The 26264-nt window shown below is 41.5% G+C and overlaps 2 protein-coding genes across 2 annotated transcripts in view; both read left to right on the forward strand.

Annotated features, from left to right (window-relative positions):
- NME7 (NME/NM23 family member 7) overlaps positions 1-9878 on the forward strand; it is a 108382-nt gene extending 98504 nt beyond the window's left edge. The window contains exons 12-13 of the transcript XR_014026377.1: positions 6778-6875; positions 9840-9878. The gene's annotated coding sequence lies outside the window, so the exon portion shown is untranslated. The remainder of the gene's footprint in view (positions 1-6777; positions 6876-9839) is intronic.
- Positions 1-26264, forward strand: part of CCDC181 (coiled-coil domain containing 181) — a 289422-nt gene that overhangs the window by 128877 nt on the left and 134281 nt on the right. The gene's annotated exons all lie outside the window — the stretch shown is intronic.

Genomic DNA, 26264 nt, shown 5'->3' on the forward strand with positions numbered 1-26264 from the left:
CGCCTCGACCTGCGCTTCGTGCCACACTGTTGAGCGCAGGCAAAAGAGACGAGGGAAAAAAAAAATATCACCTGTAATTCTTTCCTCGGCCAGAGGGGGAGGCAGTGGGAGTGCTGCGCATAAAAGAGGGTGGGTGAGTGGAGGACAGAGTCCGGGAACCGAAGCGAGTTTGATCTCTCCAGATTAACGGCTCGAAACGGGAACTCGGCGGCCCCCAAAGCGGCGGGCGGGAGGCAGGCAGGCAGGGGAGTGGAGGCAAAAGGTGGCCGCTTCCAGTCAAGTCGAGGCGGCGGCCTGGCGGTCAGGCTGTAAGGCTGAGACCAGAAAGGAAGCTCTCATTGACGCACCGGTTGGCTAAGAAACTGAACTACCTGCCCAGAGAGAGAGGCCGGCGCGCTCTACACACCTGGGCGCAGCCGGACAAACAGCTTGAAAGGGAGAAAAAAATGGGGAGGGGGGGAAAGTGCCCTTCCCTCCGCCCCAAAGTAACCGCGAGGAGAAGCCAGGAAACGTGGCCGGCGAAAACTGTCCCGTCTGTTTGCATCTGCGAGGTTTCCTGGCTGTTGCGTTAGGCTGACATTCAGGAACTGCATAAGGACATTTAACAAATACAAATGCGAGGCGAAGAGAGAGTGGCACGCGCGCCTGGCATAATCAGAGGCAGTGGAGCAGTTAAGCTGTGCCCGTAATTGAATCTTCCGTGCCGAGATCGGTTGCCTTCAAAAACAGACTGTAGACAAGATGAGGCGAATTGACCTTCAAGCCCGGAGCCAAAATCCATCTTTTCAAACGTACCTTGTGCCCCGGGCTTTCCTCCCATTCTTGTCCTTCCCCCACTTCCGAAGGTGGAGCTGTTCTGCTTGCCTGCCTTCCCTGCAACGTCATCCCTGCAGCCTTCTGTCCTGGGAATGCCCTTCCCTGGGTCAACTTGCTACTGCTGCTGCTTGGAGCTACTGTCACCACTGCTTGCTGCAGAGAGGTCTTTCTCCAGCAGCTAGGCAAGTGAAGCCTGGCTGTATATACAAGGGACAGGGAGTTAATGCAAGTCCAGTTCTGGGTTATGGATGCAAGGCAGGTTCTTGAAGGTCTGTCTCATAGTGTAGAACCAAAGTGCTGACATGGGAGGAGAACAAAATCCAAATCAAGAGGAGAGCTTGATGGGAGGGAAACATCACTATGGTACCACCTTGGTGAAGGCAACAGATTTGGCCAGCCAGAGAAAAAGATGTTGCTAAAGACTAGGAGAATAACATGGTTTCTTTGTGCAAACCTTCTCTTCTTTATATTTGCTATTTGCCCTTTACACACAAACCCCAGCAGAATGCCTGAGACCGAGCAAAAGATATGGTGCTAGTTTACAGCGGGCACACTTCCTACAACTGTTTTCCTAGCTGAAATTCTTCTGCCGTAGCTTTTGTGCTCCTGGTAACATTCTGCTTTACTGACACACAAAGAGGAGAACAGAACAATGCACATTCTAAGCTATGCCAGCATAACCTTTCACTATGTTTGTATTGGAACACCTGCTAACATTTCAAGGCAAATGACTGAAAGTGTGGGGAAAACATGGCAATCTGACATATCTGCAAGAAGTTGGGGAAAGCGAATGAAACCGTAGAAATTATAGTGTGATGGGAAGGAAAGAGTCGTACTCAAAAGCTGGATTGTCAGGGTATAAATTGAGAACAAGCTTAGGAGGAAAAAAAATTAGAAGGAAAAGCTATTTCTTCCTTATTTGACCTTGAACAATGTCACAGGCCTCTGCATCAAGATATTTATAGTGGTTTATAGAATGACAATGAAAAAAGGCTGTTCATAGGCTGTTCATTTTTACTAATTCTAGTAACAGCCTACCCTGCATTTGCTTTCCCAACTGCAGAAAAATAATAATTCTTCATTTCTGTGCTGTTTAGATTTTATTCAGTCACCTTGGATCAGGATTTCCATTTTATTGCAGTGAAGATAGTCCTGCTAGGTGACTGATGGACTTGCCAGGAGCAGGAATTGTAATGATCATTCTTCATGTACTATCATGACCGACTTTAAGAGGAGCATGTTTTCCCTCTGTTTAGACTGAAAATACACGTAGCTACTAACATTTGTGAGGGATATTTTTTGAATTAGTCAATTCAGAACATTGGTAGGGGGAAAAAAAACTGGTCAGGGAGGGTAAAATAACATTTGCCTCACATCACTGAACTTTTTTGTCCCAAGCAGCCTGCCAGTTTTTGAACAGAATTGAAAGCAATGAACAAATGTAGCACTATTTCTGCTTGCCACATAAGTTGCTGGAACAAGCCCCATGAGGTTTTCAGAATGTTGTATTCCTTCATGAAGCACCTTGTGAAACCATATATAAGCAACCCACGATGCTGCTGGCCTGCCAACTCGTTGATTTTATTATGAGGCTCGGAGTGTGGATTCTCTGCATGGATTTCTGGCTTAGGACCAGTGACTCTGGTGATCAGAAATGAAACTGAAAATTAGACAACAGGTTCACACAACCTGCTAGGTTGGTTAATTTGTGGTTGTGAGTGAATGAGGAATTTAGCCAGTGGTGTCATGTGCTGTGTAAACCAGCCAATATGATTAATTCATAAACAGTGATTCAGTTATGGACTGGCAAGCAAGCACTGTGTTTCTTGTGGTGGTTCCCTTCTTTTCTCTGTAGCCAGATTGAGTCAGTCTTCATGGAATGGGAGCACGACTAGTGTACAATTTGGAGATCATCTACGCACAGCTCCCACTCAAAAAGCAGATGACAGCTATCTTTTGGGAGCCTTTGCAGAAATATCTCTGTCAATTCCATCCATTATCTGGACTGGGATGGCCTTAGGCTTTGATGAGTGCATGTTTGCTCTATTGCAATGCAGTCTACGTAGAGTTGCCCTTAAAAGCTACTCAGGAGCTCAAGCTTGTCCAGAATACATCATCATAGGCAATTATGGGCATATCATGGTATACTTATGTATTGCAATTGCTTCTTGACTACACTGATTATCACTTATAAAAATGACTTCTTGACATGGGGGCTGGTTATTTGAAGGACACACTGTCACTCTTCAGTAGTTTCTGCCCAAGCTATACAATTGGGTAGAGCTGACATGCCTTAAATTCCATCAATTAGAGAGCGTCACCTGATGGAATCCAAGAAGCAGACTTTTTCTTTTGTTGCAGCACTTGCTCTAGAAATGATTCCCCCCCCCAGAGATCTACATGGTGCCCATCATGATCTTATTTAGATGACCTCTTAAAATCTGGCTCTTTTTCCAGGCCTGGACTAGAGGTGGTGGTGAACGTCTTGTGGTATGTTTGGTTTGGTAATGCTGGTATTCTTGTATACCATTCAGAATCAAGATTGAGTTGGCTGGCTTAAAAATTAAACAGATAGGGACATTTTGACATTTATATCATAAACAAAACTAAAAATACAGTCTGATTTTCTAGTATTCATGCACTGTTCATGACAGCTAATCATAATGAAATCTAATTGTAAAGTATAATGTAGTTTCAAAACAAAGAAAATACCATGGCAATAATCATATGCAGCAGATAAAATATCGAGCATGAAAAACATGCATATAATAAATCAAATGTTTAGAAAAATAAGTTTATTCCCATATGCTGAAGTGTTATCAAAAAGGAGCTAAGAATTTATAGTTTAAGTATGTGGCCACTGAAAAGTCCTTTCTTTTCTTCCTACTTTTATGGTAAAATAGCACATATAATCATGTGAAAAAGTAAATACACCCTCTTTAAGTTTTATGTTTTTACATATCAGGACATAGTAAAATCATCTGGTCCTTAGCAATTCTTAAAAGTAGGTAAATACAACCTCAGATTAACAACAACACATGACATATTATATCCTATCATAATTTATTTTACAAAAAGACAAAATGAAGTCATGTGTGAAAAACTAAGTACACTTTATGATTCAATAGCTTGTAGAACCACCTTTAACAACAATAATTTGAAGTAAGCATTTTCTGTATGACGTTCTCAGTCTCTCACATTGTTGTGGAGAAATTTGGCCCACTCTTCTTTATAACATTGCTTCAGTTCATTGAGGTTTGTGGGTATTTGTTTATGCACAGGTCTCTTGAAATCCCTTCACAGCATTTCAATTGGGTTGAGGTCTGGACTTTGACTGGGCCATTGCAACATCTTGATTATTTTCTTTTTCAACCATTCTGTTGTAGATTTGCTGGTGTGCTTGGGATCACTGTCCTCTTGCATGATCCAATGTTAGCCAAGCTTTAGCTGTTGGACAGATGTCCTCACATTTGACTCTAGAATACTTTGGTATACAGAGGAGTTCATGGAGTTCAATAACTGCAAGGTGCCCATGGCTGCAAAACAAGCCCAAATCATCACCCCTCCATCACCGTGCTTGACGATTAGTATGAGACGTTTGTGCTGATGTATTGTGTTTGGTTTTCGCCAAATGTGGCACTGTGCATTATAGCCAAACATCTCCACTTTGGTCTCGTCTGTCCAAAGGACAGTGTTACAAAAATCTTGTGATTTGTTCAAATGCTACTTTGCAAACCTAAGCCGTGCTGCCATGTTCTTTTTAGAGAAAAGAGGCTTTTTCCTGGTAACCCTTCCAAAAAACCCCCATAAAGTTCAGTCTTTTTCTAACTGTACTGTCATGAACTTTAACATTTAACATGCTAACTGAGGACTATAGAATCTGAGATGTAATTCTTGGTTTTTTTGCAGTTTTTCTGAGCATTGCATGGTCTGACCTTAGGGTATATTTGCTGGGACATTCACTCCTGGAAAGATTAGCATCTGTCTTGAATGATTCCACTTGTAAATAATTTTCCTCACAGTAGAATGATGGGCTTTAAATTGTTTGGAAATGGCCTTATAACCCTTCCCAGATGGATGGCCAGCAACAATTGCTTCTCTAAGATCATTGCTGATGTCTTTACCCTTTGGCATTGTGTTAACACACATCTCAATGCTGGAGAACAGCAGACACCTAAAACTTCGGTTTTTATAGAGGTAGTTACATTTGCTGATGATCAGTTGATCAAGGTCACTTGATTAGTAGCACCTGGATGCTAGTTAACCTTTTCATACCTGTGGAAACAGTAAGGGTATACTTAGTTTTTCACACATGGCTTCTCCATCTTGGCTTTCTTTTTCTAAAATAAATGATGACATGGTGTAATATGTGTTGTTCATCTGAGGTTGTATTTACATACTTTTAAGAACCAGATGATTTTTACTATGTCCTCATACGTAAAACTATAGAACTCAAAGAGGGCATACTTACTTTTTCACATGACAGTATGTCCTCAAGTACAGCAATGTTTATTGCATTACAATTAATCCAGCTAACTAATATTTCTTATTGACCATTGATAACTGGCCAGTTTGTTTAAAAGAGATAAAACAAACTTCAGTGTATTAAGTTTTTCAACTAAAGAACAATACAAATAAGCGGAAATTGAAACATGCCCTGCTAATCCTTCTTATATACTGAACAAAAGCCATAGCAAGAAGAACTCCATGCTATAATAGGATTTTTCTTCTTCTTTGTATGCCTTAAAATCTACTCTAGAGAGCTTGGGAATCCCCAACAGAGCAGCTTTTTGAATATATGGATGGTTGTTAAAGATCTGTATTTCTGGATTTGGGAAGACACAAAACATTCTTCTTTCTATTTTCCTAGGTTTGGTTGGAAGAGACACTAGCCTATATCAGCAAGATGTTAGGTGACTTGGATCGCCTTTCAAATGTTACATAAGTATTTTATGTTCAGACTAACAATCAGTTTGCCAGGTTCTGTAAAAAGACACCATTGCATTCTTATTAAGTTGCATCAAAAAACTGGTTACGATATTTGTGTGAGCAGCCAAAAGAACTGCAGTGGTAGTAGACATTAGACATTATCTACAATAGTGAAGTGAAACAGACACAGAAGAATAAATTCTAAATTAAAAATATTCTTAGCATCATGTGTAGGTAATTTAAAGTAGGTTCTGTTCTGGCTTTCTGGAAATCTGGGATGGGGGTGGGGCAGACAGTTAGAACAATTCCTGACAGTTAGAACAATTAACCAGTGGAACAACCTGCCTCCAGAAGTGGTGAATGCTCCAACACTGGAAGTTTTTAAGAAGAGACTGGACAGCCATTTGCCTGAAATGGTATAGGGCAGGGGTAGGCAACCTCGGCTCTTTTATGACTCATGGACTTCAACTCCCAGAATTCCTGAGCCAGCTAATTCTGGGAGTTGAAGTCCATGAGTCATAAAAGAGCCGAGGTTGCCTACCCCTGGTATAGGGTTTCTTGCCTGAGCAGAGGGTTGGACTAGATGACCTCCAAGGTCCCTTCCAACTACTTCTTCTTCTTCTTCTTCTTCTTCTTCTTCTTCTTCTTATTATTATTATTATTATTATTATTATTATTATTATTGTTATTGTTATTGTTATTATTATTATTATTATTATTATTATTATTATTATTATTATTATTATTATTATTATTATTATTATTATTATTATGTATGGTAAGTAAATCCTTCTCTAGTTTCCTGCCCCTTTCCAGTGATCTGTCACTTCACAGAGTCTGGGACCAGAATGATCTTAGGCATGGTTCTGACCAAAGGAGGATCAATAGTGGGTGAAAAAAAGTTTCCAATGCCTTCTTCACTCCTTCTGTCTCTACAGTTGGAATTCCACTCATTCTTCGGCAAATATATTACAATTTGATAAGATTTAAAAAGAGATCCACTGACATCATGGTTGGTTTTTCTCATTCAAGATGGAAACGGCATGAAAGTAACTAATTGGAAAGAAGCGGAGCTTTGGGCCTTATTTTCACAGAGACAAGATGATATTACACCATAACAGAGTAATAAAGTAAGTATTATACTGGGATATGGTTGATTGTATGCACATTCCTAAGGATAGTTATTTTCCACTTCAACCCAAGAAAAAAATGTCACCGGAGATGAAGAAATGAGAACCTGCAATGGAATAATACTGTATTCCACTGCCTAGTTTTACTTCTCCAATTTCAAAGAATATTGGAATATTTATTCATATTTTTTATTTTACTTTTCCATCCATAAGGAATCCACAAGGTCATCTACCAATAACATTTTTTAAAAAAAGAAAACATCCTCACAAGATATTTTAACTGAAAGAAAATATAATCCCACTCTTCAAAAGCCTGAAATCTTGTCATATTAGAAGAGATAACTTATTCCTTCTCTGGTCTCCAGAGAACAGGACTCAGTCTAATATAATAGGCCAAAGGTCCTGGTGAATATAACCATACAAACATTGGAAGAAATTTGATAATGATGGAGACATTATCTAATGGTGCAGTAGGATCTTTTTCAGTTGAGGTCTAAGCAAAAGCTTGGTGAGCCATTTCTTGGGAATGCTCCAGCACTGTATTTTCTGTATGGACAGGACAGGAAGTAGAATTAAACAAGGTCATCTCCAACTTTATGGTTTTCTGGGTCTATGACTCTCTTCCACACACCTCTAAGTGTGTATTGAAACCACATTTCCAATACGTCACCTGCACTGTTACCAGACAGGTTGCAATTATGTTTCAACTAGTTTAATTTCTAACAAAGTTAAAAGGCTGAAAACAGGCAGGGGGCAATCAATTTTATTTCCAGCTACTGTTGTGATTCCTTGCCAGCCAGTGGATCTGGCAGCTGAGTCTGAGGAATCAGATGAGGAGGAGGGGCCTGGAGTGACATTAGTCAGAGGAAGGCTCTGAGAAGCTCCAAGACTTACAGTTGGACGAGGAGCCTGAGTTGAACAGTGATAAAGAACAGTTGGGACAAATTCAGGATGCACGAAAGCGCAGGCAAGAGAAGTGAGTAGGACAGAGGAATGCAATGGGGCGGCTCCAAAGGCAAAGGAGAAGGCATTAGGAAGCCACGCCTTGGCTGAATTATAAAAGGGAAGGTGTGGGAGATGCTGGTTGCCAAAGGCAACCATTCGTGTTGAGGATTGGGTTTCTGTGGACTGTGTTTGTTTGCCTTGGACATTCAGGTCTGTGAGAATAAAAGGGGTTGTTTTTTTCTTGCGGTTCCTGCCTGTTTCTTGGAAGAGGAGTTTCTCCTTGTGAGCATAACAAGGACTCACGTAGGCTGGTACAGAACAGCTGGCTATTAAGAGAGTTCAAGTATGGTATTGAAAAAAAACATTTCTTTCATGATCAGTTGCCACTTTGGGAGTACCCCCATTCCATACATATTACCTTAAAGTCTCACAAAAATTGAGTGTGGCTCCTGATAATTTCATAGACATATTCACATAACTATTTTTGGCAGCAATATATAAATACTTTATTACCTTCTAGATTTTTTAAAAAAATTCCCAATCTAGTTTGCAGTTCTGGGATCTCCTGGTGGTCTCCCATCTGATGATAAAACAAGCCTGGTCCTATTTGGCTTCTGAAACCAAAAAAAGATCGGACTGATATTACCACACAAAATACACCAGCCCTAGCAGCACCAGCACTAAAAGAAAAAAAAATTGCAAGCGTGTTCCTCTGATTTATAGTGCATGTTGTGTGCATTTGTTTAACCATTTAAAGACTAAATCAACTGTTATACTGAGAAAGAGAGGGCATCCTGTTGTGATGATACTGTTCCTTCTTTTCTGTTAAAAATCTTTTTATTTGCTGTGATACTGAAGACAACATTTCTGAAACTAGGCATTTTTCACATTAGTTTTAAACCTGGTTACTGGTTGCTGTGTTGATGGAGGGGAGGAGATGCAGGAAGAGAGCAATGCTTTTTCTAGGTCCAGAGTTTTGTGAAAGATTTTAACATGCCCCCTTACCCCTTAAACAGGGAAAATCAAACTGCCTTTTTTCATTTTTGAGAGATTATGAAATTGATTAGAAATTCACTACAAGGATTCATATTGGTTCACTTGATGGGATTGTCTGTATTCTTCCCCCCCCCCCCCTGCATCCAGGAGGTTAGGTGTGTGATAAACAGAACAAAATTAATTGAAAATTCAACAAGCTGCAACATTGTGGAAAGAAACAAAAAAGGTCCAACTTTGTTTTGGTTATAGATAAACTGGTGTGAAGTCAGAAAAATATTCATGAGAATACACAGGGACACGCTGATCTGGGAGAAATACAAATTGCCTATGAAGGGTTCCTAGCATTCACTAACACCAATTCTAATAATCACTACCAATTTTAAGCAAGGAGTTGGAGTCCATTAATAGGAAATGGCAGTTACCTACCTAAGAATGCAATACAGTAGATGAAGCACAACTAATGGGCCATCTTGTTATTTATTTATTTATTTATTTATTTATTTTAATTCCATTTATATCCCGCCCTTCTCCGAAGACTCAGGGCGGCTTACAAGCTTAGCAGTAGCCTTCATTCTATGTATATGCCTGCTTATTAGGGCTTTCACACACACCCCAAGCGGCATTATTACAAAGTCAGCTTATTGCCCCCAACAATCTGGGTCCTCATTTTACCTACCTCGGAAGGATGGAAGGCTGAGTCAACCTTGAGCCTGGTGGGATGCGAACCTGCACTAATTGCAGGCAGCTGGTGTTACTTAAGGAGGCATTAGCCCACTGCTCCACCAAGGCTCTTAAAGGCTCTCTCTTGTTGTAAAGAATCATCCAGATAGTAACTTTGAGGAAGAAATGTATGAAATATTAAGAGAAAAATGCCATCTTTCCTAGAAAATGGAAGGCATAAGAAACTAAAAATAAAACTCGACCATGATTCTGTTTGATATAAGAAAGAAACTCTGGCAGGGTTTTAAGATTCCATGATTCATTGAGTGACTGATTGATTATATGCTACCTATTTGTTGTCAGGTCTTCAGTGGCAGGAGTAAGACAGAAGAGGAATATAAGCAGAGTGAATATGTTAAATATGAAACAAATTACAGGAAAAACAGGCAAGAAAATTACTTCTGTGCTTCTTTCTAACCCCTAAATAATAGGTCTTATCTGAGTCATGTGAAAAAAAGGGAGGAAGTGGCTTAGAATGAAAAGAGTAGCCACAATCTAAACTGTTGCCCAACTACCGGTATGTTTCACAAGGGAAAACATTAGGGATTTCTTTTTTGCTGATCAGGTTCATTTGTTTTATTTGATCTTTCTTTTTTGCAAGTTGCTTTCCGTAAACCAAATTTGGTCCTGTTCAGTGTCCCGAGAATTATCCTTCTGACAAGCAGCCAGCCAGAAAAGATAAGTTACAAAACTTATTTTCAGGATTCTACTGAGTGGAAAAAATTAAATAATAGGTTTATGGGGCAGGCTCCTCATGTAAAGATAACTGCAAAGAACAACAGTCTGAATAATTGCTTTTCCAGTGGAGAAATAGAAAATGGAGAACAGCTCTCCCTCTCTCTCATAAACACACATGCATGCACATGGATACACATAAACATACACTCAGACTAGTTCAGGTTTCAATTTTGTATTTTTATGTTATTGATTTATGAAACCAAAGTACAATGAAACCTAACCTGAATAAGTTATACAGCATGATTTGATGCATGTTGGACCTGGATAGCATTAGGCAACTTGTTGCCTTACAGTTGTTTTTAACTAAAACCTCCATAATCCTTTACCATTGGCAATATTAACTGGAGCTGGTGGGAGTTTGGGGAGGGCATCAAATTGCTTTCCCCTGAATTAGAAGTAGGGCTATTTAAGTTCAAAGAGGCTTATCTCTAAGTGACATAACTTAATTTGTTTAACATACTTTGTTGACAAAGCTCAAATTGGCTGGGTTATGCAATATGACAAGTCAAAACCAAGCTAACCACATTATGTCTGAGACCAGTCCGTGAACCCAAGCAAGTTATGTTCAGATGATTTTCTTTGGTCTTACAGTGGGACTTTACATGGCATGTATATGGCATAATCTATGGATAGACAGCACAGCTGCTTTGCTGAAATTAAATAGATTGAGATTAGTCTGGATTTTTTTATTCATATTAGCTTGAATTCCATGACAGAAAGACAGGGTATACTAAATGCATTAAGAAAATGTTAACTTCCTCTTATTGGCAGAGAGATGCAGTGACAGAAAATATTTCACAAGTTGATGTCTATTCATTTGCAAGTACAGTATGAAAAGCTTAGAAGCATTGTCAGGAAAAAAAATATCCTGGCACTGATTTAAATAACTATCCAAAGAATTGTGGCTTTGTTCTAAGGTCATTTCAGGAGATCAGTCATTTGAGGCCCTCCCCATTCTCAGAAGTTAAAACTTGGTAGTATATACAGAATGGGTAAAATTTTTAGAAATGTCACAATTTTTACAAATTGACAAAGATACTTTCATGTGCTGTGCAGAAAGACTGCAGCTTTTAGCTTTAACTATTCCCCAAGTGAACAATTACCTTCCATTCCTTTCATGGTATGTGAGTGGGTGAATGAATGTGGAATCTAAAAGGGGAATCTTAATGGCTGCGATGAAGATGCAAATGCATAGATTATGCTCTACGTAATGGTTGAGGAATCCTTTAATTTCCTTTATATATATATTTTTTAAAAATCATTGGGAAATGCAACAGGTAAAAATTACAGATGCAGGTGACTAAAAAAAAAGGACTCTGATCCCTGGGAAGGATAAGCAGCTATTAGCCATGTCCTGAATGAAAGAAACAGTGACATGTAACTTTCCTGTCACAGGGTGTGTGGATGGGGACATGCAAGGTAAGCTATACAGTAATAGAAACTGTAAATCAAAGCCTGGCAATATACCAAGAATCTCTTTTTTCACTGAGTACTTGCTCTTTGGACTGTGAAAAACCAGTTAGGATACTTGCAGACCAATTGGAAAATACTGTCCATGTGCACAACCAATTAGACAAAAGGTTTTCCCATTTTCCATTAGAGATCAACCAGCTTTTCCATGGATCACAGCAATGTTGACAACAATAAAGGGCCTATTCTCCCACTGATTTTTTGAAACTGGTGCTAAATCATAATTCGGCTTGCTTGATTTCAGCTTAATTATACAGTCTGAATTTAGGCATGGCATTTTTTTTTAAAAAGAGTATGGACTACGGTTTAACAGATTGTGGAAATCCAGGCAGTCATGTGCTTTGTTCAAGCTGTAGTTAAACAACTTATGGCGTAGTGCAGCGGTTCTCAATTTTTTTCAGGCCACTGAACCGGTTATTATCAAGAGGCAAAGTTGTAGAAATATTGAAGTAAACATTTTCTTTTTCCTTGCAGTAATCTCTCAAAGAACCCCATCAAATTCTTGTAGAACAGTGTGGGAAACTTTGGCTTAACACAAAGTGTGATTCGACTATTGACAATAGGATTGGATTATACACCCAGGACATTATTTATTTAAAATGTTCTTTCCTATTACTCTTAATACAGTCAAAAGAAGCAAGAAATATAATATAATATGCAGTAGCAGAAAAGTAGTTGAGGAACAAAATATCCCATAGTAGAGAAACAAAAATTAAATCACATTAAAGGGTCTATCTAGACTAGAGGAATAAAACAATAACTCCTGGCAGCACAGGGAAAACTTAAAGGACAGGGATTTCTCAAGGAGGAGAGTTCCATAATCCTGAGGTTGCACTAGCCAATTTACAAAAGAGATTAAAAATTCCTGGGTGTGCAGCTAACGAGTAGGCTGGCTTGGTCGCTCAGCAGTGAGAAACTGGTGAAGCGGGCACAGCAGTGCCTGCATTTTCTGCATTGCATGAGAAAAGCTCATCTTCCTTCCCCTGTCCTGACCACTCTCTACAGGGGAACGATCAAGAGCATCCTGTCATACAGCATCACAGGCTGGTTTGGAAGCATCACTGCTTCAGACAGGAAGGCGGTGCAGAGAGTGGTGAAGATGGCCGAAAAGATCATTGGCAGTTCCCTCTCCTCTATCTAGGACATAGCACAGAAGCGTTGCTTGAGCAGGGTTCGTAAGATTATCTGGGACACTACACATCCTCTTCACAACCTGTTTTCCTTGTTACCTTCTTATCCTATTTTTCATAATAGAGAGCTAAATCATCAATGTAGATCACATGCAAAACAGTCTGCTACCAGAGTTGTCGTATTCTGATTTAACATTCATATAATTTGGAAATATAAGACATACCATGTGACGTTGAACTATATACTGAGAACTTGAAATTTATTGATTTTTCAAGAATTTTGGAATTATCAGTGCTAAAGTCAGAAATGTCTGCAGCAAACCTCTATGATGCCAGAAGATGCCATTAATACAATGACATAGTCATGCAAAAGCTCCTGTTATATATCTGATGCATGTGTCACCATCTGTCCCCATTATGGATGCATAGAATGTGGTTAAAAATATTGTTCTGCTTCAGTGGAAGTACATTGTTGTTTCCAGTGGCGGGATTCAAATATGTGAACAACCGGTTCTCTGTGTGGATGCCGCTTCCAGAAGTCCATTCTGGGCCTGGGCAACAAAAAATTAGCTCCCGGTTCTGCCAAAGTGGTGCAAACTGACTGAATCCCACCATTGGTTGTTTCATATTTAAAATCCTGGACTGAAGACTTGTTTTCATTCTTTGCCTACAAACTTATATTTTGCCAATATAATGAAAAACCTAAATGAAATTGTTTCATTATCCAATTGTTTCACTTGTTATCTACAACTTCAGTTGCTGTTGTCTCATCATCATAATCTTATTTTAATATACTGTTTTATATTTTATATTAATGTTTTTCTTATACTATACATCACTGTAATTTATTAACAATATATTAACAATAGCTCTTAGGTCCTTGGTTTGGACTTGAATTGTTAAGTTTTTATCAGTCGCAGACTGTGAATCAAATTGAAGATTAAATCTTTAACAACAATAATAATACCAAATCCAGTCTAAACATCTGACTATGCAATAAACCATAATAATACTAGTAATATTTTTATTCAAAAAGTTATATTATGTCTATGCTGAACTTTAGAGAATGCTGATTCTGACTATGGAAATATCATCAAGAACGTTTTCTCTGCTATTTGTCTCCATACTCTTTGATGCAGTTTAAGGTTGAGACCTGTCAAATGTATGCCATGTTTTATTGCCAGACAAATTGCATTAAAGTTTACAATTACAAAGATAAAAAACTAGTGCAAACTAAGAAAAATATAAGAGTTGAAGGAGAGAAAAAGTGCAAGTAAGAGAGAAAAACTAATATATTAAAGAAAAATGATATATAAACAAATATCCCTTCATCATGACAAGTACACACAATTTCAGTAACCCCCTTCCTATTTGCAATAAACCTGTATCAGTTAAATGTACAGAAAATTCAAATCACATTACAGCATAGATGGTAACTAACACTGTGAAACTTGACTTTAATAAAACCAATGACAAATCCAACCTAGTAGCTATTAAATGGGCAATTTGCTTTTCAGTTGCCCTTTTTGAATATACCTTAGCATAGGATTTGTCTTCAGTTATATAACTTTCATTTCATTTTTCGAAAAGCCTTGAAGGCTGGCGATTTTCGCCAGGCATGAGGGTCAGGAAAGTACTTGAGCCAACATTGCATGTGTGTGGTTTTTTCAGGTGCCAATTTGTTTTTTTACTTGGTCACAATATGTATTTTTTATATTGTAGTTTTAAACATTTGTTAGCTGCTCAGAGTCATATTAATGAAATGGCCAGCCTTACAAATCTAAATTTAAATAAATAAATAATAAACAAGCTTTACTGAATTCAAGATTTTTGTATTACTTCTATAAAGAGAGGATATTATCCTTAAACTAAAATCCTGTCACTGATCCATCTACCTCAATATATATATTTCCAGAAATGGAAATCCATTGTGATATCTTCTGTGCTTCTTTCTCCCATTCATCTCATGAAAATAGTTTGGCAAGGTTAATATAGAACTCAATGAGGCTGTCCAAGTCATTAATATAATTAATGCCAAACAGTGTGGTTTCATTGTGTTTCCTTTTGTTTTGTTTTTCTGCTCCTGGGAAAGAAGGCTTGTCAAACAATCTTTGAGATGTTTATAGCTGGAATGAGATATTTGCTTAGAACTTGATTACTCTGGACTTTATGAAACCATGGCTAGGCAAAAAAATAAAGCTGCCGTTTCAGAGCATCTCTTGAAAATGGCTCTTATGTCAATATAAAGCTCTCTCCCCCTGCTGGCAGCTTGAGGGCAGACTGAATACTGCCTGAAAGCAAAGGGCTGCCTGCCCATTTCGATTGCTTGAAGATGCACAAAAGCCAAACAGCAGCTTTCCCAAACATTTCCAAGTATGCTGGAACTGCAATTCCCAGATTTCCCAAATAGGATGTTGGTTAGGATTCTAGGAGTTGTTGCATTGGAATAACTGGAACATGAATGGGTGAACCTGTCAACTAATTTAGTTGTTCATTTATTTACACAATGTATATGGCCACCTACATACAAACATAGTTGAAAACATATCCTTCCCCCAAGTGCCAAACAGTCTCAAAGCTCAGCTCCCCCCCCCATCCTTGCCCAGTGCTCTGGGAAAGAGCCAAATTTTCACAGTGCTCTGGAAAGGTAAAAAGGTAAGGATCCCCCTGATCTCCAGTGGGAGGCTGTTCCAAAGGGATGGATGGCCAGCAACAAGAAAAGCCCCCGAGGCCAGTTTTTCTTCTGGTAAATCAGTGTTTTATGACTGGTCATGCCCACATGGGGGTAATTTCTATGAGAATGTTCATCCCATATCGTGTAAGCAAGTTTATAGAAGTAAAAGTATTTGGAACTGCTGGGTTAAAATGCCATAAATTACTCATGTGTGTCAAGATGTAAATACGTTAATAATGTTTATAGGTACATGCTCTGCAATTATGATCTAGAAATTACTTCGGCTGTTGTGAATATGACAAATTCTTTGACAGTGCCTAGTTTTTCTACTTTAATATACTTTAATATTTTATTTGATTTTTATTTTTAAAAGCAGGCAAGAATTATATGACTTTGTAATGTCTCATTAGCAGAGTACGCCATGACAACTAGATTTTAAAAAGAAAGTATTCTGGTTTTCCTATAATATAACTCAGTTGGCTATGTGCCCATTTTTCTTGTCTTTTTCCCTGCTGAGGCAGACACTGCTGTGTAAACAAATGTGCTGCCGCCTAGTTAGATCAGCTTTGCACAGAATGTCTGCAGAAGACATAAACAAAAACAAAAGAAGGTGAAAAGCCATTCTACTCTATACCATGTCATCTTTACATATGAAATCCCTTATGAATGGGAAGCCTACCCTAAAGACAGTCTGTTCAATCCACCTGTATTACCTGGGACCTTGATCTAAAATCACTTTATCTGCCTGTTTATCAGACTTTGAAGTCCTGACTTTTTACTGCCTATAAGGCAGTTAAGGCAACAAGCAGGAGTGTTAAGCATAAGATAATTAATGGCTCCAATGTTCTAAGAGCAATAGCCTTAGCAGTAGGCTATTCTCTTCTCTGTACAGTAAATTCCTTAGTTGGGTGCATAGAGTCATAGTTTGTAGTTAAACAGACTAAAAGAAGAAAGCAAAATATGTAATTTATGACAATTGTCCTCAGTTTCCATTATGTACATTTAATAATGTCTGTATTGTTGATACCCTATTGGCCATCCATCCAAAGTTGCTGTTGTGACACAGCCATATACAGTAGATGGGTATAAACAAACAAGTACACATTATGCTATCACTTAGTAAGGCTGTATCTGTACTCCTCGGCTTACAACCATTTATTTAACAACCATTCAAAGTTACAACAGCACTGAAGAAAGTGACTTACAATTGGTCTTTGAACTTACAACCGTGGCAATATCTCCAAAATCATGTCATCAAAATTCGAGCATTTGGCAGCCAGCATATATTTACAATGGTTGCAATATCTGCGCTCCTTTCGCCGCGATCTGAAAACATACTTGTTCGAGCAAGCCGGCCTGGCCTGAGGGGGGATTGGTGGGGTTTTTTATCATTCTTATTGGGTTTTTTATTATGTATCAATTGTATTTTAATCGGGCATGCATTTAATTATTTTTTAATTTTTGTAAATTTCTGTGTTTTATTCTTGCCCTGTACACCGCCCTGAGTCCTTCGGGAGAAGGGCGGTATAGAAATGATAATAAATTAAATTAAAATTAATTAAAATATCTTGGGGTCATGTAATTGCCATGTGCAATGTTCCCAGCCAGCTTCCAACAAGCAAAGTAAATGGGACTATGCTTAAAGTAAATGGGATTCTCTTAACTGCTGCGATTCACATAACAACCATGGCAAAAAAAGGTCATAAAGGCAACAGAATTTCTGGTCCTAATTGTGGTTGCAAGTCCGTGACTGCTGCAGTGCCATGTCCCTGGATGCATTGGATTCATAATTTCCATTCCAAAGGTGGAGTCAAATGCAACTTGGAAGAGAAAAAGTTAATGTTGGAAGCTCTTTCTAACCACTCCTGTTAAGGATGAAGAAGAGGCAAAGCGGAGACTGGAAAGGAATATGTAATAATGAAGCTATTGATCTACTGCAGACATGTCAAACACAAGGCCCGGGGGCTGGATCCGGCCCGCGAAGTGGTTTCATGCGGCCCGTGAAGCCATCCTGGAAACAGTGAGGGAACGGCCCCCACTGCCTTGGCCCTGGCCCAGAGACCCTCCTTCCACCAGAGACCCTCAGATCTGTCCCACTCCTGCCCAGGCCCCCATAGGCACCCTTGATGCAAAGGATGTAGAGCTGGCCATGCTCTCACAGTAGGCCATACACACTCTAGCCACGCTCACCTAGTAGGCCACGCCCACCCAGACCATACCCACCCGGCCCCCTGAGGGCAACCGCAATGCTGATGCGGCCCTCAATGAAATTGAGTTTGACACCCCTGATCTACTGCTTCCTACCCCATGACCTTCCCAATACCTCTCCAGGGAGAAACATTTGTTTAAAAGAAACAAAAAAGTAAGATGAAGAAAAGGTCATCAACACACAGTGGTCTTTTGGCCTTAATCTCATCCTGCTTGCATCACCCCAGCTGGGCCCTGAATACCTTGACCTTTTGATGTTATGGGATGAGGAGAGTATTGGCTGAGTTGCCCTATTAAAATAAAATTATTTCTTAAAATTGGTTGTTTTTTCTCAAAAACATGTCTCAATATAATTGAAAATATGAATCATATAATACCATTTATATAAACAAGCTGAACTAGGAACCAAAAATTAACACTTAGGTTAGGGAATTAGAGAATTTCCACAAAAGTAATTAACAGCATACAACTTTTTCAGTATGCCAGATAATTTTGCTAATCACAAGTTTTATTTGGCTTTACTTTTTAGAAACATGGCAAAAATATTCAAAAATGACTTCAAACACACTTCTAATCTACATATGTTTACTTACTTCCCCCCTGTACATACTGCAAATGCCATTTTACCTGTTTTTCCCTATATTATATATTTTGACATAGTAACCAAAAACATATGCATTTTTGTTTGTATGTTTTGACATGTGTATGTCACAACAAGCTGAAAAGTGTGAACATCAGTGTGCCTGTTCATCTGCAAATCACCTGGGTGATCCAAAATGTGTTTGTATAAAATGTTCACATAAGTATTTTAGGCATTTCTGTCAACAGTTCTCTCATCTAAAATAAGGAGCTCACCTTGCAATCCCAGATGATTTTATAAGGCCCTTTCACCCACATTCCTGGAAGCTGGCATTTCTTCAAACATGGGGCCTGCAGCTCTGAAAGTTGTTACCAGATTATACTTTTAATAGCAAACAGGAAAAAAACTGGTAAAGAGAAGAATCATATTAGCGGGATTAAATGAATTTAACTCAAATTTAAATTAACTCAAATTTATGTTTTTGTCCTTCATCCTACCTACTTCTCTTTTTTTAATGAATCATGACTGAGATTACATATTCAGCACGTTCTATCTTCCAGTTGTTCTGAGAAGATTTTATCTTTTATTTCATGAAGAGAAAAAGCAATCAAAGTAGCTTGCATCATTTTTAGGTGAAGGCCTTTTGCATTTGGATTGCATAGATTTCTCCCTGTTTTAGTTTAGACTGTCACTAAGCTATCATTTGAATTTGTCTAGCAAAGAAGTCTCTTCCAGCCTTAAGACAGCAAAATATTTTTTTTTGAAAAATAAATAAATAAACAGTTCCAGTCACTGGAAAACTGCAAAAGCCACGAAGACCCAGAGGAATGCATATTATAAGAGCTGATCCTTGTTTAAAGAATGTTTTGTCTGTTCTTTAGCATCACCTGGCATCAGCAAACAATAATTACATTCCTGAGATGAACTGATTATTGCTTAAGCTGTTTTTCTTGATTTTTTCCCCTATTTATGTACAAACTATTTATTTTATTTATTTTATTTTATTATATTTATATACCGCCCTTTCCCGAAGGACTCAGGGCGGTTTACAGGGTGATTAAAACAAAAAATACAAAAGTTAAAAACAGATTAAAAAAAATTATATCCGTCCCTGAACAAATAAAACCCCAGTTAAAATTAAAAATTAAAATTAAAATTCTCAGCCTGGGCCAGAGAGCTCGAAGAGCCAGGTCTTCAGGTCCTGGCGGAACGAACGGAGGTCGGGGGCAGTCCTAAGCTCCACTGGCAGCTGGTTCCAAAGGGCAGGCGCACCCACTGAGAAGGCCCTATCCCTGGGTGTTGTCCGCCGGCAGTCTCTTACCGGTGGTACCCTGAGAAGACCCTCCCTGTGGGAGCGCACTGGATGAAGGGAGCTTGATGCTGGCAGCAGGTGTTCCCTCAGATAACCCGGACCCAAGCCATTTAGGGCTTTATAGGTAATCACCAGCACCTTTAATCTCACCCGGAGGGCAACCGGGAGCCAATGCAGCTCGCGGAGTAGAGGTGTTACATGGGAGTATCGGGAAGCCCCCATCACAACTCTCGTGGCCACATTCTGCACCAGCTGAAGCCTCCGAGTGGTCCTCAAGGGCAGCCCCATGTAGAGAGCGTTGCAGTAGTCTAAACGGGAGGTCACGAGCGCATGAGTGACTGTGCGTAGGGCATCTTGGTCCAGATAGGGTCGCAACTGGCGAACCATGCGAACCTGGGCAAAAGCCCCCCTGGTCACGGCTCCTATATGGTCTTCAAAATTGAGTTGTGAATCCAGGAGGACACCCAAGTTGCGAGCCCTATCAATGGGGGGTAACACCTCACCCCCCATCGTTAGAGGTGGAATAGTCTGGTTAGCCCGAGATGCCAATATACACAGCCACTCAGTCTTGGCAGGATTGAGACGAAGCCTGTTTCTCCCCATCCAGACCTGGACCGCCTCCAGGCAACGGGACATCACGGCGAGGGCATCGCTGGGTTGGTTCGGGGTGAAAAGAAAAAGAAAACCACGAATGATCTCACCCAGCGGCTTCATATAGATGTTGAACAGGAGGGGCGAGAGAACCGACCCCTGAGGAACTCCACAAACAAGAGGCCTCGGGGTGGATCTCTGCCTTCCCATCAACACCGACTGCGAGCGGCCCAGGAGATAGGAGGAGAACCACCGTAAAACGGTGCCTCCCACTCCCAACCCCCTGAGATGCCACAGTAGGATACCATGGTCGATGGTATCAAAAGCCACTGAGAGATCTAATAGGACCAGGACAGAGGAACAACCCCTGTCCCGAGCCCGCCAGAGATCATTCACCAGCGTGACCAATGCCGTCTCCATGCTGTATCCGGGCCTGAAACCCAATTGGTATGGGTCCAGATAATCAGTTTCCTCCAGGAACAGAGGAAGCTGATGCGCCACCACACTCTCAACAACCTTCGCCAAAAAGCGAAGGTTGGAGACTGGATGATAGTTGTTTAAAACAGCCGGGTCCAGGGCAGGCTTTTTGAGGAGGGGTCTCACCACTGCCTCCTTCAAGGCGGCAGGAAAGACACCCTCCTTCAAAGAAGCAGTTATTACTGCCTGGAACCAGCCTCGTGTCTCCTCCCGGGCCACATAAACCAGCCAGGAGGGGCACGGATCCAACAAACAGGTGGTGGTGCTCAGCCTCCCCATGATCCTGTCCACATCATCAGGGGAAACAGGATCGAACTCAGTCCAGATAACATGCTCAAGACCGTCCGATTCCTCCACGTCAGACTCTGCCCAGTCAGAGTCCAGACCGGCCCGGATCTGAGCGATTTTGTCCACCAGATGATGACTAAACTCCTCGGCTCGTCCCTGCAAGGGATCCTCCCTCACCTCCTGGTTAAGGAGGGAGCGAGTCACCCTAAACAGGGCGGCCGGGCGATTATCTGCGGACGCGATGACGGCAGCGAAGTAATTAGACTTTGCCGTCCTCATCACCGCAAGACAAGACCTTATAAAGGTTCTTAACTGCAATCGGTCAGATTCGGATCGGCTGGACCTCCAACTGCTCTCTAGACCCCGTCTCCGACGCTTTATCTCCCGGAGCTCCGCAGAGAACCATGGAGCCGGGTCAGAGGTCGCAAGGGTACAACACAGTCATGTGTCCCGGCAGCCGCCCTTTCCCAGGCATCCACCAAGGCATCGACTGGGCTGTGGGTGAGGGCGATGGGTATAGACCCAAGCGCCATCTGGAACCGTTCAGGGTCCATTAGGCACCTGGGGCGGAATCACCTGGTTGGTTCCGCAGCCCAGCGGTGGGGGGTGGCATAACGGAAGACCAGCCGCAGGAGATAGTGATCGGACCATGACAGGGGAACAATGGTTGGTGAACCCCCTCCCAGATCATCCAACCACTGTCCAGACAGGAACACCAGGTTGAGAGTGTGACCCCCCACATTGGTCGGGCCCTGAATCACTTGGATCAGGCCCATGGCTGTCATGGAAGCCATGAACTCCCGAGCTAACTCAGACGACCCTCCCAGTGAAGGCAAATTGAAGTCCCCCAGAACTATAAGCCTGGGGAACTCCACCGCCAACCCTGAGAGGGTGTCGAGCAGCTCAGGCAGGGCTGTTGCCACACAGCTGGGCACCAGGTATGTGAGCAACAAGCCCAACTGACCCTGAGGGCCACATCTCAGGAGGAGGGACTTACTCCCAGACATCTGGACAATGGTGGTCTCCCGCAGGCATAAAGTCTCCCAAACAACCACCGCCACCCCTCCACCCCTACCCTGAGCCCGTGGCTGGTGTAGCACATGGAAACCTGGAGGGCATAACTCGGTCAGAGGAGCCCCTCCCTCCGAGCCCAACCAAGTCTCCATGATGCACGCCAGATCCGCACATTCCTCCTCGATCAAATCCTAAATGAGGGGAGCCTTGTTAACGACGGATCTGGCGTTAAAATAAACCAGCCTAAGCTCAGGGGCCTGATCACCCTCATCCCTGGGGAAAAGGGTGCTAACCGGAGGGTCGGAGCGCGCCACCGCACGCAGACAGCGGGGGCGCGATCCCAGATGTTGATATGGCCCACCGTGCAACCACCTGCTGCCATTCCCTATCGTCGTGGGGATTTGAAGCCCCACCCCAACATTCACAAAACCAGCAACCACCTCCCCCAACCCCGTCTCGTCGGGACCCCTAACAGGCCCAGACTGAGTGCCGGTTAATAATTCCCTCCCCACTCTACTATCCCTCCCCCTCCCTAACCTTTTAAAATAACCGGCTAAAAATGTATCAGGGGCCTCTTAACGTGTCTCAACACTAGGCCCCTGTCTAAGCCCAGCCACCTCTCGGAGTCCCAACAATTGGGCTCGTCATTAAGGGGAGTGTAGAAACAGGCGGTTGGTCGTGCCTAAGAGGGAGAAACCCCCCTGAGGGCATACAGATCAGCTCCAGAGTAACGATAACAAACCATAAAACAATAACATGTCCACATAGGGCAAAGATTACAATTATTTACAATGGGTGAATCAATAAAATGATGGTATCGAGATGGAATAGTATTGAGTCCGGTGGGTGTATCTCTCAATCCACTAGTCCAGCTCAGCTCTCACCTGAGATGGCAATCAGGAAGGAAGCCCCAGCCATCCTCTCACTCCGGCTGAGGAGTCCAACCTGGGGTGGAGAGAGCAGAGAGTCCAGGGCCAGGCCTGCCCCAACTGGTCTCTCACACCAGTGGGGCGGTCGATGAACAATCCAAGACCGTCTTCCCACCACAGTCAGGTCCAGGCCCAAACCAGACTGTCAATGGGGAGGTCTTGATCCAGCCGAGCATTAAAGTGGCCATAATAGCTGCCTGCCAGCACAGGAAATAAGCCAGGCCGCTACCGATCTTTGGGCAGCCGGCCACTGCCGCCATTCTAGAGGGGGGGGACAAAGATGGCCTCTCCTACAAGCGTCCACCCGCTAGTCCAAATGATGTTCCAGTAGCGAGCAAAAGGCAAGCAGAAGGCATTCCCAGCAATGATGTGGAATCCAGGCATTTCTCAGCAAGTCCATCGCGGCAGGGCAGAAACCGAGGCCGATATCCGGGCCTCAAAGCCACCGTCAACCATTCGGAAGGAGAGGGAGGGCTCCGCACCGCTGAAAACGGCGCCAGCCAGCTGACAGCTCCCAATCAAGTTTCCAACCTGTAGAGTCGGTGAGATCGTTGCCGCCGCCCCTCCGCACAAGCGGAGGGTATCCACGGCGAAAAAGCAGAGGAAAAATGTCTGCAGCAGCACAGCATTGTTCTCCAGGCCGGTAGGGCAGTAAAATGCCACTCTCCAAAGGGGGGGGGAGGAGGGGGCTCAGCGCCGCCAAAAACAGCGCCTAACAAGCATCTCTGCGTCCGCCCCCCCGAAATCACCCCCTCATACTGTGCCACGGCTGGGCCTCCCTAAATTGCCCCATTTAGAGCCCTTGTGGAATGTGCGTCACTCAAGCTGCTGCCGTCGCCATCTTGGGCAAAAAAAAACTATGTAGAAGCACTCTCTGATCTGGGGCTCAAGAATTTATGAAGGCCTAGAGACACTTGGGACATGATCTGCTATGCTCTTACAAATGGTTTTCAGATTTGCATTGTGTACGTTGTTGCCTAAAGTTCACTATTAGGACTAACGCTTATTCATATTTGAATCCAATAAACGGGCAATTTGAAGTCCAGTTCCCTCACCCACAAGATCATCACTGACAATGTTTGTGGGTGGCATAGTTTCTTACTTGGAATAATAACGCCCTCCCAAAAAAAAAGATTCAAGCAAAGAAAGAAGAAAAAGGTTCCCAAACTCCCTCCAAAGCCAGAAAGCCTTGGTGGAGCAGTGGGCTAATGCCTCCTTAAGTAACACCAGCTGCCTGCAATTAGTGCAGGTTCACATCCCACCAGGCTCAAGGTTGACTCAGCCTTCCATCCTTCCAAGGTAAGTAAAATGAGGACCCAGATTGTTGGGGGCAATAAGCTGACTTTGTAATAATGCCGCTTTGGGGGGGGCTGAGTCTTTGGAGAAGGGCAGGATATAAATGGGATTTTTTTAAAAAAATCTTGGTCCTGCTATGTACATGACCTTAATTCATTCAATTTCAAGACTTCCCAACTCTGTTGTGATGTGGTATACAGATTAAAATTTAAATGAAACAAAAACAATAGGAAAAAAAGAAAATAGCTGACTGGAAACCAAACCCTAAAAGTCAAACCTCCAACAGTCAACCAAAGAGACTTAATTCCCATTCTTGCTTAGTGCCTGCAAAACAACCAGGTTTTAAGCAGTTTGTGAGAAATCAGAAGGGCGGGAGGAGAAAAAAAATCTCCAGGGAGACATCATTTCACAGGGCAGGGGCAAAAAGGCCCTGCTTCCTCGGTCCTGCAAGATAATATTGCTTAATAGACAGATGGAAAGATATGGAGATAGGCAGTCCCTCGAGGTTCTATCCCATGCAGGGCTTTATAGGGGATAACAGGAATTTTGAATCGCAACTAGAAGCCAAATGGCAACTGGTAGAGCTTGTGAAGGTGTTGGGACATGTGTGCATCTATGATACACTCATCACTGCCCATACTCCTGCAGATTAAAGATGGAAAATCCCTAGACCAAGAAGAGGGTGTCAAACAAACAGGGAAATGGTTGGTTCAAAAATGTGAAAAATAAACTCAAAATAAAGCTACCTAGTCTTTTCAGGATTGAGCTCAAAATTTGTTTTTCCTCATCCAGGCCCACACAACTTCCACCTACTGGATTAGGACTTTGACATGTCACTTGGTTGGTCTGACCTTTCAGGTGTATGTTCATCTTATTTTCAGTTGGAATGTGTAGGCAATAGGTAAAGAGTGGTGAGGTTTTTTTCCATTTTAGTCTAGTGTTTCAAGGACTGAGGGGCAAATCTCCAGACCAAGTCTAAATGACAGCAAAGAGATATGGGAAATCTGGTACCATCTAGTGTTCCCCTGAGTTTTTGCCACTCTGGATCTAGTGGTTCTAGGTTAGGTTTTTTAGATAATACTTGGTTAGATTTGAATAAATCAAGGTTTTATTTTTAAGAGATAATTGTTTAGCTTCCTGCCTAGGATGATGTATCCTCATTTAAAAAAAATCACACTTTTCTATATGAAAAGCTGCCAAAGACTCTTCTGTTTGAAGGTGACTTTCATTCAAAATCCTATGTTAATTATATTTAATGTTAAAGAGCCCTATGAAGAGAAAGCCAGGGACCTTGAATTTATACAATTAATATCTAGACACTATTCAGGCCCCACTATTGTGGCTATTATTACAAATAAATTATGGCTATTATTATTACATTTGCATCTGTACATAGATTTCATCATGCACAATATTTTTGCAAATCCATGCCTAAACTTTGTTGTATTTTTTTGTGATAAATAAGACTGAGTGTTCTAAATCTTCTATGACAGGCTGCAGTTATAGAAGTTTAGTGCTATTCTATGTCCTAATCCAATTCTTATCTGAAAAAAGAGCACAAGAAAAGTCTTTCCTGGAGCTTGTGGAGAATAGATTAACAAATATAAAAGGGATACACAATAGGGACCACGAAAGTCTTGAGTTGGCTCTAGGGGTCTACTGCCTCTGTACTGATATTATATCTGAATTGTAATTTTTAATGCGTAAGAAAAGAAAATTGATTACCTGAAATATTACATGAAACATAACGAACTTAAACTAAATTTAGTTTGTGTTCTGGCTTTAATCATTTTTTTAAAGTATAGCTCTTAGTGTATTCTAAAAAAAATCATATATTCCTACTATACAAAAGCCAAAGTGTTTAAGGCTTTGACAATAATTATTAACTCTGGCACAGAAATTACTGCTTTTCAGTAGGCTGTGGTTTATCTAACTTGTTTCTAACCCAGAGAGAGAAAATAAAAACGCGAGAAAGAGTACTCTTTCTTTCCCATGTTGCTTCCTAAAAATGTTATGCAGCT

This window comes from Vipera berus (assembly GCF_964194415.1).
Source record: "Vipera berus genome assembly, chromosome: 4".
Lineage (NCBI taxonomy): Eukaryota > Metazoa > Chordata > Lepidosauria > Squamata > Viperidae > Vipera > Vipera berus.